The 15,505-nt window shown below is 38.4% G+C and overlaps 1 pseudogene; it reads right to left on the bottom strand.

Annotated features, from left to right (window-relative positions):
- Nucleotides 1-9,885: 9,885 nt before the first annotated feature.
- LOC115859150 (cytochrome c oxidase subunit 5B, mitochondrial pseudogene) lies at nucleotides 9,886-10,378 on the bottom strand (annotated as a pseudogene).
- Nucleotides 10,379-15,505: the final 5,127 nt, after the last annotated feature.

The following is a 15,505-nucleotide window of genomic DNA, read 5'->3' as shown; positions in this document are numbered from 1 at the left end:
AGAAAGATGTATTGGGTATATTTATTTTAGATTCAAAATTAAACTTATTTGGAGGCTATTTTGTCAGTTAGGAGACAACTGGAAACACTGGGAGTAGACTGGGGAAGGGGTATGTGAAAAACCAGGGTATGCAATCACCAGTTTCAGGCAGGAGAAAGATACTGAGCTTTAAACCCAGTGTAAGGTTTTACTGTGTAAAATTTAATGCACAAGGCCATGAATTTGGCTTTGTCTACAAAATACATTCTTTTCCTTCCTTAGTCTATTGTCTTTTTATTCTAAGCCAATTCACATCATTTCATTTTTTTTTAAGAAAGTCTCTTGTTTAAAACTAAAGTTTTAAATCTCCCTGAAGAGTTTTTTCCCCTTTTCAAGAATTGCCCAAACATAATACCTACATGGCTTAAAACACCCTTCACTGCAGTAGTCTATTTTGACCTCTTCCACTTTAATTAGGATAGTAAGTTAATTTTTTAAAGAGTTGCTGACCAAAATCTGTTCTTCAGAGAAGGTAGTAACTAGATGGTGAATTCAAACAGTTAAATAAAGTCTATGAAAAATATGGAGAAAGGGAAAGGGAGAGAAATTAGTTTGAGAAAACTTTAAGATGGAATAAGAAAGTGTCTCTCTCTCTCTGGTGGTGTTTTTGTTTGTTTCCCATATAATTCAGAAGTTAATTTGTCTACGTAGGAAATTTAATTCTCTATTGCTAATAAGAGAATGCTTAGAGTTTTCTGGGACAAACATGAGCACATGTCAAACTTCAGCAATTAACGACAGGATTGATTTGTGGATTTGACACCTGGCATTGTGATCCCGCTTTCTAACTGGAACTGAGATTATATCCTTACTAAAATCCAAGACAAGGAAAACGAGTCCAACAAAGACAGAGGCTAAAAAACTGCTTCCGGACATCATCTTACTTCTCAGAGTCAGGTTTCCTTGCTTACAAGAGAAAGGACTGGGTCCCCTACATTGTAATAATGTTTTGAAGTCCTTGCTATCTTAAAAACCCTAATTTGTGTCTCAGACAAAGACAGAGACTGCTAAAGTAGTAGCCTGACCACAGTACAAATCAATAAATAGTTGCACAGAAGGGACAATGAAGTGTTATTTTAGAAAATAGGGATGATTTAGTTTGTTTCTCTCGTTTTGATGATAACTGGCCCATTTAAGCTCCGCTGTTATAGTCAAAGGATTTTTTATTACTCCTTAATAAGTCTAGGTTATCAATGCAGAAATTTTTCTGATGTTTTACACAATACCACTTTACAGACAATACAGTCAAATTAGAAGGAGACAAGTTTCCGTTTATAATTTTGTCTATAGTCTATCTCTGCCTTCTTTCACCTCCCAATACAATCTCATTATTTTTTATACCTTGTCTCCGTCCATTTATAAGGTCTGTAACACTTATAAACGTATCATTGTACTAGAACACTCTACCCCAGGAAAACAAATACTGAGTTATTCAAAAGAAGCCTAATCTAGAGCCTTTTAAAAGGATATCCAGTAAACACAAAGGTGGATAACATTTGAGCATCATTCATTCATTCGTTAGATCTTATTGACTTCCTACCAGTAAGGAAACTGAATCAGTAATCAAAAACCTCCCAACATAGAAAAGCCCAGGGCCAGATGGCTTCACTGGTGAGTGAATTCCACCACATAAATAAGAATTAAGGTCACTCCCTCTCAAACTCTTCCAAAAAATATAAGAGGAGGAAACATTCCCAAACTCATTTTTACAAGGCCAGCATTACCCTGATATCAAAGCCAGATAAGGACACTACAAACAAACCAACAACAACAATAAAACTACAGACCAATATGCCTGATGAATATAAATGCAAAAATTCTCAATAAAGTATTAGCAAACTGAATTCAACAACACATTAAAAGGATTATACACCCTGACCAAGTGGGATTTATCCCTGGGATACAGGGACGGTTCTTCAAACACATCAATAAATGTGATATATCAATACCGCATTAATGGAACGAAAGATAAAAACCATATGATCATCTCAGTAGATGCAGAAAAAGCATTTTACAAAATACAACATCCTTTCATGATTAAAAATCCTCAACAAATTGGGTATAGAAGGAAAACCGCTCAACATAATAAAGGCCATATATGATACACCCACAGCTAACATCATACTCAATGGTGAAAGATCAAAAGCTTTTTGTCTAAGATCAGGAACAAGAAAAGAATGCCCACTCTTACCATTCTAATTCAACATAGTACTGGAAGTCCTAGCTAGAGCAATGAGGCAAGACAAAAAATAAAAGGCATCCAAATCAGAAAGGAATAAGTAAAACTGTCCTTCTTTGTAGATGATATGATTAAAAATATCATATATATATATGTATATATATATACAAATATGTCCTTCTTTGTAGATGATATGATTAAAAATATCATATATATATATATGTATATATATATACAAATATTTGTATATATATATACAAATATATATATATATATTCCTAAAGACTCAACCAAAAAGCCATTAGAACTAATCTATGAATTCAGTAATCAATAAATGCAGGATATAAAAATCAACACACAGGGACTTCCCTGGTGGCGCAGTGGTTAAGAATCCGCCTGCCAATGCGGGGGACACGGGTTCGAGCCCTGGTCGGGGAAGATCCCACATGCCACGGAGCAACTAAGCCCGTGCGCCACAACTACTGAGCCTGCGAGCCACAACTACTGAGCCCATGTGCCACAACTACTGAGCCCGTGTGCCACAACTACTGAAGCCTGCGCACCCTAGAGCCCATGCTCCACAAGACAAGCCACCACAATGAGAAGCCTGCGCACCGCAACGAAGAGTAGCCCCTGCTCCCGCAACTAGAGAAAGTCCTCATGCAGCAAGACCCAACGCAGCCAAAAAAAAAAAAAAAAAAAACAATTAGTTGCATTGCTATACACTAGCAATGAATTATCTGAAAAAGAAATAAAGATTATCCCATTTACAACAGCATCAAAAACAATAAAATACTGAGGAATAAATTTAACCAAGGAAATAAAAGATTGAACAGTGAAAACTACAAGATCTTGGTGAAAGAAACTGAACAAGACACAAATAAATGGAAAGATATCCCATGTTCATGCATTAGAAAAATTAATATTGTTAAAATGTCCATACTACCCAAAACCATCTATAGACTCAATGCAATCCCTATCAAAATTCCAGTGGCATTTTTCACAGAAATAGAGCAAACAACCCTAAAGTTTTTATGGAACCACAAAAGACCCCAAATAGCCAAAGCAATCCTGAGAAAGAAAAACAAAGCCAGAGCATCACACTTCCTGATTTCAAACTATACTACAAAGCTATAGTAATTCAAACAGTATAATACTGGCATAAAAGTAGACACATAGACCAAAGAAACAGAATCCAGTGCCCAGAAATAAATCCCCACATATACAGTCAACTAACATTTCACAGGGGAGCCACAAACACTCATGGGGAAAGGATAGTCTCTTCAGCAAATGGTGTTGAGCAAACTGGATAACCACAGGCAGAAAAATGAAATTGGACCTCAATCTTACACCAGTCACAAAAATTAACTCAAAATGGATTAAAGACCTAAATGTAAGACCTGAGGGGTGGGATAGGGAGGGTGGGAGGGAGGGAGACACAAGAGGGAAGACATATGGGAACATATGTTTATGTATGACTGATTCACCTTGTTATAAAGCAGAAACTAACACACCATTGTAAAGCAATTATACCCCAATAAAGATGTTTAAAAAAAAAAAAAAAAAGACCTGATAAGGTAAAACTCCTAGAAGAAAACATAAGGAAAAATCTCCTTGACACGGTCTTGGCAATGATTTTTTGGATACAACACCAAAAGCACAAGCAACAAAAGCAAAAAAACAAGTGTGACTACATCAAACTTATAACCTTCTGCACAGCAAAAGAAACAGTAAATAAAATGAAAGGGCAACCTATGGAATGGGAGAAAATATTTGCAGACCATATAATGGATAAGGGGTTAATATCCAAAATAAAGAACTCATACCACTCAATAACAACACCAACAACAAAAACAAGTAATGCCATTTTAAAAAATGGACAGAGGAATTGAATAGACATTTTTCCAAAGAAAATATTCAAATGGTCAACAAGTACATGAAAAGGTGCTCAGCATCACTAGTCATGAGAGAATCAAAACCAAAAATGAGATATTGCTGCACATCTGTTAGAAGGGCCATTATCAAGAAAACAAGAAAAAACAAATGTTGGGGAGAATGTAGAGAAAAGGGAACCCTTGTAGACCGTTGGTGAGAATGTAAGTTGGTTCAGCCACTATGGAAAACAGTTGGGAGGTTCCCCCACATTAAAAGTACAACCACCATAAGATCCAGCAATCCCACTTCTGGATACATGGCCAAAGGAAATGAAAACAGAATATCAAAAAGATATCTACACTCTCATGTTCACTGCAGCATTATTCACAATAACCAAGATAGGAAACAACCTAAGTGCCTACCAACAGATGAAGGGATAAAGAAAATGTGGCATGTATACACTAGAATATTATTCAGCCGTAAGAAGGAAGGAAATCCTGCCATTTGTGACAACATGAATAGACCATGAGGGCATTATGCTTAGTGAGATAAGTCAGACAGAGAAAGACAAATACTGTATGATATCACTTCTATGTGAGATCTTTAAAAAGCCATACTCATAGAAACAGAGTAAAATATGGTGGTTATCAGAGGCAGGGGAGTGCGGGAATTGGGGAGATGTGAAAGAGGACAAATTTGCAACTGATGGATGAGTGAGTTCTGGAGATCTAATGCAGAGCATATTGATTATAGTCCACAATATAGTACTAAATACTTCAGAATTGCTAAGAGCCTAGATCTCAAATGTTCTCACCACACAAAAAAAGAAGTGGTAGTTATGTGACATGATAAAGTCGCTAACTAAAGCTACAGAGGTGCTCATAAGGCAATATTTAAATGTATCGACTTGACATGCACACCCTAACTTTACACAATGTTCTAAGTTAATTATATCTTAATTTTGAAATGTGGTTTATCCATAAAACAGAGTATTATTTGGGAAGGAAATTCTGACACATGCTACGACATGGATGAACCTTGAAGACATTATGTTAAGTGAAATAAACCAGACAGAAAAGGACAATTATTGTATGATTTCACTTATATAAGGTACCTAGAGTAACCAAATTCACGGAGACATAAAGTAGAATGGCGGTTGCCAGGGAGATGGGGAGTTAGTGTTTAAAGGGACAGAGTTTCAGTTTGGGAAGATGAAAAATTTCCAGAGAGACATGGTGATGATGGTTTCACAACAATGTGAATGTGCTGCATGCCACTGAAATGCCCACTTTTTTAAAAAAAAGGTTAAAATGGTAAATTTTATGTTATGTATATGTTGCTGCAATAAAAAATAATCCTCTCTATACGTAACCTAAATACTTCCAATGTGTGAGCGCTTTGATTTAAATCTTGTTATTTGTGAGAATCAAGCAGAGAAAGGCAGGTTAACTCCTCCTAGAAACCTTCTCTATCAATAGTTAAACAATGCCTTATTCTCCATGTATTCATATCCATCTGACCGTCTGTCTTTTGAAAGGTTGGTGTTCCCAGTGGTGGTTTTATGTCTATGAAACTCCTTACAAACAACATTCTAGTCCCAGGTCTGCCACTAAGTTTCCTCAGCAGGTTGAATCAGACCTGCGTGGTACAACAGAGCTTTCTGCAATGGTGGAAATGTTCTATGCCTGCACTGTACAGTATGGCAGCCACTAACCACATGTGGCCATTGAGCATTTAAAATGGAGCTAGTGCCCCTGAGAAGCTAAATTTTTATTTCATTTCATTATCGGAAAAAATTTTAGTATGTTTATAGCAACTTTCAACTGTAAGTTTTATGAAATCTAAATAGAAATCAAGTATTTCCAAGCAAAATTAGCATCCAAATGGAGATGTGCTATAAGTGTAAAATACACATTGGATCTCAAAGACTGTATGAACAAAAGGATGGAGCTTGTTAATAATTTTCATACTGATAACATATTGAAATGGTATTTTCAACATATTGGGTTAAATACATTATTAAAATTAATTCCACTTGTTTCTTTTTACTTTCTCTAAAGTAACTGCTAGAAAATTCAAAGTTCCATATGGGTCTTGCATTATATTTTACTGAAGAGTATTGAAGTAGACAATTCCTCAGAGCCACTGCAATTCCCTGAATCAAGTAGCCTTATAAGCATTTTTTTAAATCCACTCTAATATTTAACAATGAAGAGAATAATTACTGAATTTGGGGGGAAACTTAAATAGCTAACGGACATTTCATATTTTACTTCTAACACAATACTTCAGAAGGTAAGTGAAAGTTTTTAAGAGCAGAGGAGAATATTGTTTTATCCTCAGAGTTGTATTTAGACGCATGTTCATTTCTAGAATCTCAAGTCCAAAGACGATGCCCAGGAGATATTAGATGTTCAGTAAATATGTTCCATCGATATTAAAACTAGGACTTTGCTTCACAAAGCATGTATTTCGACTTCATAAACCTAATAGGCTGAGTCCAAAATGGAATTAACATCATTGTCACTCACCAGTGAAAGGCTCTGAGCAAGACCTTTGTATTAACCTTCATTCAAAATTAACTTAAAAAAAAAACCCCAAACAAACAGATACACCAGATCCTTGAAGTGTCCTACTCTGCTGTTATGGCAACACCAATGTCATGAGGAATGGTGCTATTTTTTGTATCAACTATGTAGTTGCCTGCTCATCTAATAGAGCTTATTTTCTTCATCCATTCTCCTACAATGCTCATCAAATTCAGACTCTCGTCTAATGAGAGCAAAGCCTCCTTTATCCCATCCTCCCTTTTAAAATGGAATTGGAAGTGAAGTTCAACAAATATTTATTACTGAGACCCAGAATGACCTAGGAATTATGGATGGAGATCAACAATGCAGCTGCCCCAGAGCCTCTTGTCTGCGGGGGAGTCAGCTGCAGAGACAAAGTGCAGAGTTATAAGAAGACCAAGGTAGGACTTCGAACACAGTCTGCGAAGTGGGGGTGATGGCCATGGGGAGCTAAGGGAGCTGGGAGAGAGAAAGAAACCAGTGCTGCATTCTAAGCAGCTCTGAGTAGAAGAAACAAAATTAGCCAAGACACTTCCAACTTCAAGAGAGAAGAGAAGCAATAGTGACAGCTCTCTCGCTATACCCAACCTTTATAAATGAGGGGAATCTCCACTTCCTCACCTGATTTTCTCCCCAGCTCTCTCCACTGAGACTTCTCAAGTAGAAGTCACCAAAGTCTTGGGTCTTACTAAGTCCAACGTGTTGCCCTGAGTACACATCTTTCTTAATCCTTTGACAGCATATGACACAGTCACTCCCTCATTCTTGGTCTCCAGAGCCCTGACGATCCTGTCTACTGGCTTCTCCTTCCGAGTCCCTGCCTCCTAGATACTGGAGTGGCCCTCAGCTCTGTCTTTGATCCTATTTTCCTCTCTAGCTATTCCTTCAGGGATAACACCCAGTCTGTGGCATTAAATATGCTCCCTTAAGGGGACAACTCCCAAATACATATTCTCGGTTCTGATTTTTTGTAGTTAATGCCACTCAACACTTGGATATCTAATAAGCATGTCAAATTTAACATGCCCAAACAGAGCTCTAGATTTCTCCCCTCAAACCTGCTCTCCCCACGGTCTTCTCTACCACCTCTGGAAGCACCATCACTAGCCCTCCAGTAGCTTAGGCCAAACTCTTGGAGTCACCCCCAACTCTTCTTCTTCCCCTCCTACCACACGTACAGATAATCCAGTAGCAAGTCATGCTAGCCCCACCTTCAAAATATGTACCAAATCTGACTTCTCACTGCCTCTGTCACCATGATCCCGGACACCCTCGCCTTGACTACTGCAATACCCACCTGACTGTTCTCCACACTCCCACACTTGTCCCCCTTTCCACTAACCAGAGTCATCTAAGTGACACTGTCCCAGCCGCAAACCTCCAAGGCTTAACCCTGGAAATAAAATTTTAAAACCTTTATCATGGACCTCAAAGTCCTTCATGATCTGGATCCCGGCTACCTTTCCAACTTCATTTCCTACATTCTGCTTATTGACCTCTAAGCTCCAGCCACACCAACTTCCTTCCCAATCCTTATTCCCACCTCAGTGCTTCTGCACTTGCTGATGATGCATCTCCTGGGAAGGCGCTTCTCTCCCTAACTTCATTCAGGTCTTTGTTCAAATCTCACCTCCTATTAGAGGCCTTCCCGACCACCGGCTCCGAAATAAGACTCTCCCTCCCTTATGCCCATAATCTTCATCACCTTGTCTGCCTTTTCTTCACCGGACATGACACTGTACTACATACCCTTTATACGTTGTCTCTTTCTCCCACTGCAATGCAAGCTCCACGATGGCAGAGACTCTGTCTTGTCACCACCCTATCATCGGCCCCTACTGCATGCCTGATACCTAGCAGGCACTTGAGGAATATTATTTGAAGAAATTGAAAGAGAAAGAAGTTAATATCTCTATAACCCTGCTCAAAAACAAGAGGAAAACCAGCAACGAGCCAGAAACAGAGAGCAGAGAAGCTGAGAAGCCACAGCAGTGAATCAGGGCCCAAACAAGCAGCCGGACAGGGCAACCGGAAGTAAAAGAGGCACCGAAGAGGAAATGACAACCACCACCCAAGGTAGGAAATAAGGCCAAGTCTCAACAATAATTCTGGAAATGTGGATTACAGCAAGATACCATTTCTCACCCATCTGATTGGAAAACTTAACAGTTTGATATCATGAAGTGTTGGTAAAAATACGGGGAAAATGTTCTCTCACATGCTGCTGGTATGAGTGTAAGGAGGTGCCGTCACTTGGCAGGGCAATTCTGCAGTATCTATAAAACCCCCAAATTCACACACCCTATGATCCAACATTTCCATTTATATTCTAGAGAAACAGTCACACAGCTGGACAATGAGACATATACAAGAATGCTTCCTGAAGCTTGGTTTGTAGTATTAGAAAGATGAGGAACAACTTGGATATCCTCAGCAGAGAAATGGAAAAAAGTTCACTATCTATTAGATAATGGGATAATATGCAACCGTTAAAAGGCACGAGAGAGCGCTGCATATACCAACATCAATACCTCTCCAAGACACACTTTTAAGTGAAAAAGGCTGTACGCAGCATTATTCACTATATCATTTCTATTCAAAACGTGTACACACAGGGATGACTACATGTCTCACAAGGAAATAATGTTTTTGTATGTTGGAGGGCACAAAAGCAAGTAAATTGCCCAAGGGGATCTCATCTTTTTATGTAACACTTTACTATTTCACAGGCAATTTACAAAAAAGAACATATGCTTTTTAAAGTATATATAAGGAAATTAGCTGAGTGAATTGGGATAGGGTTGGTGTTCAGACTGGAACTACCAGCAGAAAACCTGAAATTGTTTGGCATATTTTAAGAACAATTAAGTTTATTTTGTTGGAGCAGTAAGATTGAGGCAAGTAGTGGCAGTAAGTGAGACTAGAGAGGCTGCCTGGGGCAAGCTGTGAACAGGCTTGCGTACCAGGCTAAATCTCATGGACTTTATCCAATGATTCCACACCCTTCATCCATTTCTCTAGTATAATTTGTAGCTTTGAGAACTATGGGAAATTCTTCAATGACTGGGATTGACCTTACGCATTTTTAAAATGTATTTGAAATCATTACATTCCCTTGCAGCCTTGCCAAACAGTCATTGTCTATAAATCCCTTTCACAATATACAGAAGTTGCCCTGCTAAAATCATTATATTCTTTTTTTTTTTTTTTTTTTTATGGAAGGAGAAGCCAATGTAATGGCTAGTCTTTACTGGAAAGAAGAAACTTTACATCACATTTTGAGTGAGTTAGTGCAGGGGCTCAGTGGGCCAGCTGGTGGGGCACCAGCTTGTAATGGGTTCCACAGCTAGGGCATCGCTGGGCCTCACCCTTATGCAGCCAGAACCAGATGACAGCACTGTTGTCTTCTTCACAGATGCAGCCCACTATCCACTTAATGGTGATGGAGGGGACTAAATTAGGGTCTTCCTTGGTACCTGAGGCTGCCTTTGGGGCGAGCATATTGTACGGGTCCAGTCCCTTGCGTGCAGCCAGCATGACCTCCCTCTCCAGCCCAGTGGCCTGCTCATCATCAGTAGGAACACCACCTCCAGACGCCATAGAGCGCACCACGGAGACTCCACTGGGACCGCGGGCCCTCAGGGCCTGCGCGGCCAGCGCTCCAGCTCCGTGGAGTAACCTTGAAGCCATCACGCCAGCTACAAACACCAGCACTTCCGGGTATATTCTTTTATTTTTTTTAATCATTATATTCTTTCAGGCATCATAAAAAACAACAGAGGTTGAGTATGGCACCTGTTAAATCACCCCTGCCCTATTTCTTTGAAATTCCAAGAAAAAAACCAAAAGTTGAAAGACAAGGATGCTTAATTATAAAGATGTTTTCAGCCTGCATAATTAACTGCTTTATGGTGACAGCATTCAGTCCATTAGTCAGCATGTCATTCACCCATCAAACCTGTGTTGAGCTCAACTGTGTTAGGTTCTCAGACTACCGTGATGAGCAAGGACAACCCCCACTCTCACGGAATTGACAGATGAGGAAGGGAAAGAAATATTAGATGGATTACTGCAACAGAGAAATGTAAACCCGCAACACTAATAAGTTCTACAAAAGAATGGCCCACAGTGGTTTAAGCACATAATGGGGGAATATGACTTACGAAGGTCATGGAAGGTTTTTCTGGGAAAGGGGAGACTGAGATTTAAAGGAAGAAAAGAAAAAAAAAACTAGGAGAAGCAGCAGTGGGTAAGGAAGTTAATTCCTCTTGATAAATGCAACAGCACATGTGAAGGTCCTGTGGCCGGAAAGGTAGAATGCTAATATTTCAATTGACTTCTGAGAACACAATAGCTGGAAAAAAAAAAAACTGTTTCTTGCTGTTTCCTAATTTCTTGACCTGGAGAAAGATGAACAGAATATAAATATATCACATAACTAAACACTTGACCTTGCCCCAAATAATTTTTTTTTTTTTTTTTAGTGGCAAACAAGGCTCTAAATCCATTGCTTAAGAATAAGACTGCAAACCTTAGGCTGCATCTCCTCTAGCCTGAGTTACTTAATGAAGTCCTGCAAACAATCAAATCAACAGCCTCTTTGAATGAATAGCTTGTGTATTCATAAACTAAGAAAATTCTGATACCTCATTTGGGAGAAGAAGAAAAAAAAAAAGAGCCAAAGCATTTTCATAGCTCCACATAGAAGAAACAAGCAATTGATGGCAGAAATTTTAACTTTATGCTATCTTTTGGCATCTATAGAAACTGCCTGTCTACAAGAAGAAAAAGTTTGCTCGAGTTCCCAACAAAAATCTGTCAACGACCTCGACAATAACTTTCCAGAATGTTTTTAACTGCAACCCACATTAAGAAATTTACTTTGCATTGTGACTTACCACAGATATATAGACACATAAATAAAAGTTTTAGGTTTCAAATAAACCAAATGCAAAAATATTTTTTTAAAAAAAGAGCTCATTGGGACCTATTGTCAACTAATCTATGACAAAGGAGACAAGAATATACAATGAAGTCTCTTCAACAAGTGGTGCTGGGAAAACTGGACAGCTACATGTAAAAGAATGAAATTAGAACACTCTCTAACACCATACACAAAAATAAACTCAAAATGGATTAAAGACCTAAGTGTTAGGCCGGTTACTATAAAACTCTTAGAGGAAAACATAGGCAGAACACTCTCTGACATAAATCGCAGCAGTATCTTTTCTGACCCACCTCCTAGAGTAATGAAAATAAAAACAAAAATAAACAAATGGGACTTAATTAAACTTAAAAGCTTTTGCACAGCAAAGGAAACCAAAAACAAAACAAAAAGACAACCCACAGAATGGGAGAAAATATTTGCAAACGACCAACAAGGGAAGCGACCAACAAGGGATTAGTCCACAAAAAATGCAAAAAACTCATGCAGCTCAATATCAAAAAAACAAACAACCCAATCAAAAAACTAGGCAGAAGATCTAAATAACATTTCTCCAAAGAAGACATACAGATGGCCAAAAAGCACGTGGAAAGATCCTCAACGTCACTATCAGAGAAATGCAAATCAAAACTACAGTGAAGTATCACCTCACATCGGTCAGAAGGGCCATCACCAAAAACATCTACAAACAATAAATGCTGGAGAGGATGTGGAGACAAGGGAACCCTCCTGAAATATATGAGAGTAAAATGAAGTAATGTCTGGGATTCATTTTAAAATATCATCGGCCAAAAAAGAGATGAAACTGGTATGGCACAAATCTTGACAACTGTTGGATCTGGGTGATGAACATATGTGGGTTCATTATACTATTCTCTCTACTTTTGTACATGCTTGAACTTTTTCATAATACAAAATTAAGTTCAAATGACATGAATCTACTCTTACCCTAGCTATGTATAATGCTTTCATATTTTCTGTGTTTTTTTTTTAAACTAAATAATAGAAGGTAAAAAGAATGGTGGGGATGAGCCCCTAAGTTGTTTTCATGATGCTCTAAAGGTTTGGGATGCATGGTGTGAAGATTTCTAACTACCTGGTCTTTGTTCTGCCCATACAGACTCATTCTAACACAAAAGACACTTTTTGGTCACTTGATGCAAATCAAAAATGAAAAGCCTAATTCTCTTCAATGTTTCCAACTTCCAAAAATGTACTGCTTCCTGACATTTCCATAGTTGTCTATTTAAGTTCAATGTAAATAGCTGCTGCTACTTTGGGAGTGCCTGATAATGTCTATCACAGTACAAGGATATATGTCTCTCTGGTGACATCTAAATGTTGATCTTGTAAATTCTACAGCAACACATAATGTAGTACAAAGATATGCCAAGTAGCATCAAAAACATTTTTTTTTCAAAATCTGGGTTTAATATAAATGTCAAATCAAATTAGAGGAAAACAAATTATAAAATGTATTCAGATGACTTCAGCTAATTAATTCTTTCCATTGATAATATTTTGAACTTGGGACACAGGTTATTAAATGCTTTATTTCTGTTGTTAGTTACAATTGCTAACTTACAAAGCACATTGATTGTACATACTGCTAAATTTTTTCAAGACAAGTTCTATCTTCGTATTAAGTGGGAGTTTCCAGCATTAAATAATCTATACCCACTGTTTTTATTGTGCTGAGACATGGATTTAAAAACCCCATGATCCAACAGATACGTATATCACACCTCAGCCTTCCTTTTGCTCACCTGGGGGAAATTATCCATCAGGTCTAAAATGCCACTGTGACTTAGTGAATTTGGCTGGCTAACTAACATTTATAACACTGCTTCCTCCACCAGCTTCTTAACTGCAACTTGATTTTATTCAGATGTCAACTTTTACCAAGCCTCAAGCACTTCAGGGAAGCTGCCCCACCCCTACTTGGTAGTTCCAGGTGATGTACTCCATTTTACCTAAACCAGTCATGCTAATGGCCAATGACTCCCCGCCATTGATTAGTTTAGGAATGAACATGTGATAAAATTCTGGGCAATGAAGTAGGAGAGTAAGCCAGTCAGGAGGGCTTCCTGCTCCTAAGAGACAGAAGATTGTTCATCTGGACACTGTTCAAGCTGCACAGGAGGCTGGGACCCGGCAGCATCTTTCTACCACCCTCAAGGAAAACTTCACATAGAGGAGGACCAATCTAAGACAATCACACAGAAAACAGACCTGAGGCTCCTACTTCCCAGTTTCTGACAACGTGAAATGATCCATTTCCTTATCATTTAAGCCACTGGCATGTTACTTACAGCGAAGTGCTCTTAAATGATACATTACCTTTTCAAAGTTTTAGACAAAACTTCCTATTATTGATGAAGTAATCTGTGAGCTTAAACTAAGAGTGGATCTGTGTGACTCCAAAACAGCTGGTCATTTCAGCTCGAAAAACCTGAAGTAAGTGTATGAGTTGATATGGGATCAGAGAAAAACACTAATGGTATAAGTCTCTGAGAAGTTTAGGGGTACTCTAGCCAACTGGGTGAGGCTGAATGAAGAGCAGAAACGGTCGACCAAAAAATGATGCCTAAGTTAACTCTATTAGAAAAAAGAGGTAAAAACTCTCATACATCTGAATTTCACACGTCATCAACCCCAAAACGTTTGGAGGCATGACTATAAGGTGTCAGCTGCTACTGAGAAAGATCTCAGCATTCTGCTAATTACAAGACAAGCTGTACACTTAAAAAGATGTCCAAATGGCTAAAGTTCTGAACACAAACACAAGATGGGCTAACCTATTTCATTACATGGTACTGCACAGTGTATAGAAGCAGGTGATTTCTGAGGTTAAGTATCAGCAGAGGGAGAGATGCAGATCTAATCTAAGGCTTGCAGAGAAAGAGGGGAAAAAGAGAAGACTAAATTTTGACAGATCTTTTTGTGGGAAAGGGGACGCTAGGCCACCCTCATTCTGCAATTGATGATAGATTACTTGGGCAAGGAACGGGCAGAATTGCTGTATCACTCTCTCTTCACCAAGGACTGTATAATCACTCCTTCTGTTTGTAGTTTTTAGAAAGGCATAGCCTGGTACAGGAAAAGGGAGGTAGGACTTGGTTTTCTTTAAGTTCAGGAGGGTAATGTGAAGATAGTTGTTTTGACTCTAAAAACATTTTGAGCTCCTTGAAAGAAAGGAATGATGTAATTTTTAAATGAGAAGAATTATGTATTTTATGTAAAGGAGTTATATGCTTGGCGAATGCTATTTAAAGCAAAATGATCACAGCATATGTTTGTTTTCTGTTATTTGAGAAGTGACATTCTATGTTAGAACATCGCCTAGCACGTAGTAGGCATGCAGATACTGGTTGAAGAATATTTGTTGACTAATTACTACAAAAAGTTGAAAAGGATGAACATTGATTCAGCTAAACAAAGGGAAAAAAGCTTTTTTAACTTCTATAACTTTTAAGTAACTTTAAAAATTTTTTTTTTACATGATATGCCTTCAGAGTAAATTATTTTTATTATTACCTTTGGGATTTTTTTTAAGCTGATATTTTTTTAAACTAGCAAGTATATATATATATTTGTGTGTGTGTGGAGAGCTTTTATTTTTTAATTTTTTAAAATAAATTTATTTATTTATTTTTGGCTGTGTTGGGTCTTCGTTGCTGCGTGCGGGCTTTCTCTAGTTGTGGCGAGCGGGGGCTACCCTTCATTGCAGTGCGCAGGCTTCTCATTGCAGTGGCTTCTCTCGTTTTGGAGCATGGGCTCTAGGCGCGCGGGCTCAGGGGTTGTGGCTCACAGGCTCTAGAGCAAAGGCTCAGTAGTTGTGGCGCACGGGCTTAGTTGCTCCGTGGCATGTGGGATCTTGCCGGACCAGGGATCGAA

This window comes from Globicephala melas, chromosome 11 (genome assembly GCF_963455315.2).
Source record: "Globicephala melas chromosome 11, mGloMel1.2, whole genome shotgun sequence".
In the NCBI taxonomy this organism is placed as follows: Eukaryota; Metazoa; Chordata; class Mammalia; order Artiodactyla; family Delphinidae; genus Globicephala; species Globicephala melas.
This window is presented reverse-complemented; position numbering and strand designations above follow the sequence as displayed.